We start from the raw sequence: 6,712 nt of genomic DNA, 5'->3' as shown, positions 1-6,712 counted from the left end.
ATGCCATTGGAAACAACGGGGATATACAACCTTCCTAAGCCACCACTAGTGTCTCTTATTTACCTTATTTTTAAAATCCACGTAGTCGCACATGTAATATAAGTGTTATTAGGTTAATATTCTACTATACATGTGTCTGATATAGAGCGGGTCGCAGACACTTTCATGTCCAAGATGGACCAAAGAAGGCCCGATCAAAGGCAGAAGTCATCAAGACCATCAGAACCTTAAAATAGGCATTTCTCACAAACCAGAATGAGTTACTCGATGTACCATATGTGATTTTGGGGTAGGACAAGCTACTTTATCCAACCAACCTGGCTATTTCGGGTTGGCCACGCCGAATTTGCGAGATTTCATCATATCGACAACCGAATTCTATGTTTAGTTCAGTTTTTACTATAAATAGTAAGTTTTAGTTTGATTATAACTCTTCATCCATTGGGCTTTAGGAGTTGTGTCCAATATAAAAAGTGCTTACAATAATTAGGACAATAACGTGGTTAAGCCATATAGGACACTTAATATAAAAGTAAATTTACTATTTACAGTAAATTACGAGTTTCTAGAAGTTTTAGTTATAGTTTGCTTCTGATTTCTCTCATATTGCTTGGTATCTCTATTTAAAGGGTTGTGAACTCATTTATTTCATTCATCAATCAAATTTGAATTTATTTATATTTTCTTGTTTTCTTTCCTCGTGGGTTCGAGAAGTCTCAGTGAGGAGTCCAGAGAAGTTCCATGGATTTGGAGTAGTTATCCTTAAGGAAGACGGTGATCGACCTCATCACGTTCATCCCTGTGTAAATTGGTATTAGAGCGAAGACTCCCCTCGGGCCGATGACAAACAACAAAGGTATTAGCCAAAAATTCTTTGAACGGTGATCCATGGATTTGTTATTTTTCAGAAAGAATGGAAACTTTCCACTGGAAGAGTCAGTTGACCACGCAAGGGTTGCAGATAACCCTCAATCATATTGCGGATGCGCTAATTCCGCATCGAGCTCAAAGCGATGCTCAACCGCCTGTGGTCACTGCACAACACAACCCCGATTTCTGCAGAGCGCCATCGGATTATAGTAAATCGCAGGCTACCACTTTGATCGTGAGGAAGTCGTTATACATGCCAAAGGTAGAAATAAAATTACAACGAGACAACATCTTTCGAACGACGTATACTGTCAGCAAAAAAGTTTGTAATGTAATCATTGATGTCAGGATTAGTGAGAATCTTGGGTCGAAAATAATGGTGGAAAGCTGCAACTGAAAACAGAAAAGCATCCATCTCTGTACACGATTGCATGGATCAATGAGGTAAACAAAATAGAGGTAACCGAACAATGTACTATCTTGCTTTCAATTGATAAAATTTATAAAGATCAAGTACTTTGTGACGTAGTCGACATGAAAGTTTGTCATATGTTACTTGGTTGATCATGACAAATTAATATTGATGTTATTGCTACACATAAAGGTAAGGATAATATATTTAAATTTACTAAATATGGTAGAAAGATTCGTCTCCTCCCTATAAGAGCGAAGAACCAATCCAAGACTTTTTAAGTGGAGAGACAATCTCTCACAACTGAACATGCTTTTGTTAAATAATCTGAGAAAATAAGAGATATATATCCATTAGTTGAAAAGAAAGAATATATACAACCCGTGAACATCCCAAGGGATTTAAAGCCAGTGTTGTAAGAGTTCAAGACGATTGTGTGTTCGATGAACTCTCCAATAAATTGCCTTCCCATATACAAAATCACATTGATCTTATCATAAGGATAAGTATGCATAATTGCCCACATTATCAGAAGGAATGTGAGATCTTGAGGCAGAAGTGAAGGAATTGATCCATACTAGTCAAGTCAAGGAGAGCATGATTACATGTACTGTGTCAACTCAAGAGCATAATATCAAGTACAATAAAAGGATTAATAAACATCGACACAAAAAATTATCTTAGAATCATGAACCAAGTCCTTTAACTCGAGGACGAGTTTTTTCCAAGATGAGGGGTTTGATATACAAAGTGTTACAGATACATTCCTAGCATGTATGAGAACTTGATGACGAATTCTTTTGAAGTGGAGGAGACTGATATAGAGCGGGTCGCGAACACTTTCATGTTCAATATGGACCAAAGAAGGCCCGCTCAGAGGCAAAAGCCGTTAAGATCGTCAGAACCTTAAAATAGGCATATCTCGCAAATCAGAATGAGTTACTCGATGTACCATGTATGATTTTGGGGTAGGACGAGCTACTTTAGCCAACTAACTCGAATATGCCGAGTTGCCCATGCCAAATTTGTGAGATTCCATCATAACCACGGGCGAATTCCATGTTTAGTTATGTTTTTACTATAAATAGTAAGTTTTAGTTTGATTATAATTCTTCATCCGTTGGGCTTTAGGAGTTATGTCCAACATGAAAAGTGCTTATAATAATTAGGAAAATAACGTGGTTAAGCCACATAAGAAACTTACTATAAAAGTAAATTTACTATTTATAGTAAGTTACGAATTTTATAGAGTTTTAGTTATAGTTTGCTTCTGATTTCTCTCAAATTGCTTGGAATCCCTATTTAAAGGATTGTGAACTCATTTATTTAATCAATCAGTCAAATTTTAAATTTATTAGAATTTATTTATATTTTATTGCTTTATTTCATCGTGGATTCGAGAAGCCTCTGTGTGGAGTCCAAAGAAGCTCCGTGAATTCGGAGCAGTTATCCTTAAGGAAGATGGTGCTCAACCTCATCATGTTCATCTCTGCGCCAGTGTCCCATCAATGATACCTTAAAACAATTAAATTATTTACTACATCACTAAAATTACATTAATAGAATAATCTGAGTAGTCCAAACTTTGGATATGTAAATTAATGATAAAAAAATGTTGGTTCGTTGATTGATCATGATCCTACATTCGTGGCCCATCTGGAGTTTGGAATTTCATCGCTTTTTTGGTCAACGTGTATATTTCAATCTTCTTATTATAATCACCGTGTCAAATATCACATATGTACACACTGATTATGAATATTAAAATTAATTTACAAATTAAATTTAAATTCCTATAAATATATTATATAATTTTTAAAGCATAGTTATGTTTGAATGATAAGAGATTTTGAAGGAGTATTTCAAATCTAAGAGACTGTCCATAAAAGTATTCTGAATCCATGGTGTCAAAAGAGAACAACTTTGCAATATACTTTTTATGGCTTCAATTTCGACGGTGGCATGTCGCCTAATCAAATCCTACCACCTCCCCACACCATTGAGGTATGAGTAGGGGTGTTAATGTGTCAGCTTAAACCTGTGACAAACCAAAATAGTCCAGTCTGGCGTATTTTTGTTTGCTCGAGCTGGAATCAGAGAGGACAGGCATACCGGTTGGATTTGAGAGAGACTGCTGTGAAGAGAGAGAGATGAAATATGCCTTCTTCTTTTTTTTTTTTTTTTTTTTTTTTTTTTCCATTTCAAAATTGCCTTCCCAAATCCTACTGAGCCGCTAGGTTGTCCAGTTGTGGTATATGATTTAAGCCTAGGTTCATCTTGATCCAAAACTTGTGTGGCTCATTAATGGTCAATTACCACTTTTCTTATGGTATGGCCCACCTGTTAATTGGATCTACTTCATTTTTTGAATAATGCCATACAATGATCTTGGAAAATGAATGAACGGTGTGGATACATAATATATACATCAAGGTGGGCCCCATCGTAACCCATGGTAAGGGCCGCACAGTCGTGGGTCAGGGAAGGGTCTCACCTAATCCGCTCTGGAGGCAAAGTGGGATGGTGTCACCACGCAATCTGCATTCAAATATCACTTGGCAAAAATTTACCCAGTCCATACCATCCAAATTCTTTTCCTGGAAGTTAAGCGAGCATGGAAATAATACAAAAAATAATAATACCTTAATCTTGATCATTGAATAGTTGTCCATCAAAATGATTTATAAAAGAAAAATTGTCTAACGCCCCACAACAAAGACATAAGACGGATAAGATTATTCAGTCAATGTTATTTTTGTTCTAGAATAAATACACAGTGGGTCCCACAATGTGGATGGTTTGGATTGACGTGCATGTATTCCAGATGTGAGATGAATGTGCTGCCACAGTTTAGTAAAACATGTTCAATGCAGACTAGTCAAAAATCTCTGCTGCAAGCGGACGGAGGGTGTCGAGCAAATGGTGAAAAACTCCATACTTCTCGGCTAAACGATTTATAGCGATATAAACCAAATTATAGCGAGAAAACGTGAAACACGAGGATAAAGTTCATGTGCGACATATCTGCTGCATTCCTTGTTGCCTTTGTTCTTTCGAACAGCTGTCAGTTGGAGAGAACGGGATCGTGGGGCCCACCTTGATTTATATGTTGTATATACACGCCGTCCATTTTTTTTCCAGTTTATCCCGGGCATGAGCCAAAAAATAAATAAAATCTATCCAAAAATCTAACGCGGACCACACCACATTAAACAGTGGTGATTGAATGCCCACCGCTTAAAGCTTTCTATGCCCGGTTATTTACCATTTGAGGCATCGATAAAGTCAGATGAACGTGAATGAAGTGAAAACACAAATATCAACTTGATTTGATAATTTTTAAATAGTGGCCATTCAACTCAACCAACGGTGTGTTTTCTGCTGTGTGGTCCACTTGAAATTTAGATCTAGTTCGTTTTTTAGCCCATGCTCTAAAATAAGGTAAAAACAAATAAATGGGTAAAATATACAACAATACTTAAAAGTGGGCCGAGTGTCACAGCTTCACCAGAGTAGGTGCTTGCCCAGCTTCATCCAATCCCCATTCTTTGTTACATTGTTATTTTAGGTTTTAAGGGTAATAATTTCCTTCCCTAATTTTCCTTCTTGGGTCGTGTACTTGAGTTTTGGATTAATTTTATTCTGTGGCATGTATCAAAATGAGCTTAACAAATGGCCTCGTTTTGTCGCATATACTAAAATTAGCTCACAAAACATATGGACCGGGAGGATTTCTCAGATACCTCACCTAGCATCACAGCACTGGAAAATCCACGTTCCCCTGGTGATCGTTCCCGCCAGATGAACGATCTGGATTACCGGACTCTGTACCGCCTCCCTTGTAAACGAGGACAAAAAGATCTTTCCCACTAATGCCAAATGTCTTGTTGGTGGAGGTTTACCCGACTACATTCTTACATTGTGTTGCAATAAGATACTTTGGGACCCTAGCCATCATGTTTGGGATTTCTTCAATGATGCGAACCGTTTATTTGATAGAGCTCTTCTTGGATGGGTTGTGTAAAAAAATGATAAATCTGATTAACCATTTGAACCCTTGATTATAAAAATACTATGGTGACCGTTCATTTTCAAAGCAAAAGATCCGAATTATCTAAGGGTTAAAATAATTATAATTGAAGCTTTCTTTTGTGGACTTTCTAACATAAAAAGTGTTATTTGTCATATAAACGCCTTGGATCATTGGTAGGTGACCCCATAATCAAAGGTTAAAATCTCGACGTATTCTATTGCAATGGGTGGGGAAGCATTCGTGCAAACCACTGATTTCGAGTGGAGCCCCCACTCGCGCGAGTGGGATCTGAACAATACTCACCGGAACACCCACCCGCATTGGAGATATCTGGGCTGTCCATCGAGGTGGGCTCCACCAAATATGCGTCCCAAGATGAAGCTAGTTCACACACCAGTCGTGCTGCAAGTGACATAAAATGGATTGCTGAAGATCAACAAATGAGCATGGCCCGCACAAATGAGATTGGGTTTTCAGGAGAGCCGACCTCACTCAAGACGGTGCTGCCCTTGCCATGGGGCCCACCTTGATGTATGTATTCTACATCCACACCGTTCATCCTTTTTGCCAGATCATTTTAGCACGAGCTCAAAAAATAAGTAGATCCAAATCTCAAGTGGACCATATCTAGGAAACAGTGGTGATTAACCATTCACAGCTTCTTATGGGTTAGAAAAGTTTCCGACCAAGATGATATTTGTTTCTTCCCTTCATCATGTATTTATGACTTTATAACAGGTTGGATGGAAAATAAAAGTTCCAGAAACATTACGGTGGGCCTTATGAATTTTTTAAAGGCGGATCATTCAATCACCACTGTTTCCTATATCATGGTCCACTTGAAAATTGGATATGCTTTATTTTTTGGATTATGCCTTAAAAGAGTCTAAAAAAAATAAAAAATGAATGGACCGTATGGATGTAGAATACATGCATCAATGTGGGCCCGGGCCGCACCTAATCCCCTCCCGGTTTAGAGTTTGCTTGTTGGGAAAGAAAAGGACAAAAAAGATGCACTTCCATTGCTAGTAATTCTAATCCTTGCGTGTAGGTTTTTGGTGGCAGGGCTACCCCAATTAAGAGAGTTGGGGCAATTTTCAACTTCATACATGGAATTTTCGAAAGGCTTTATCAATCTAATTATAGTGAAAAGATGCATCCTCATGTGCCCTTCAATTAGATGATTTAGATAGTTGAGCCATGTGTGAAAGGTTACGTCACCATCATTTTAAATTGGTATTGAACAAAAATTAAGTACTTCCTTTTAAAATATAAAGCTAATATAGTCCTAGAATAAATGAGCATCATGTGGGCAAACAACATTATGTTCATGAAATCCACACCGTCCATTTGGTGCTCCACTTAATGTTTGGTCGTAACTCCAAATGTCCCAAAAA

Source organism: Magnolia sinica, chromosome 5, assembly GCF_029962835.1.
Source record: "Magnolia sinica isolate HGM2019 chromosome 5, MsV1, whole genome shotgun sequence".
Taxonomy (NCBI): domain Eukaryota; kingdom Viridiplantae; phylum Streptophyta; class Magnoliopsida; order Magnoliales; family Magnoliaceae; genus Magnolia; species Magnolia sinica.
The sequence above is the reverse complement of the archived record's forward strand: the minus strand, read 5'-3'. Positions refer to the sequence as shown.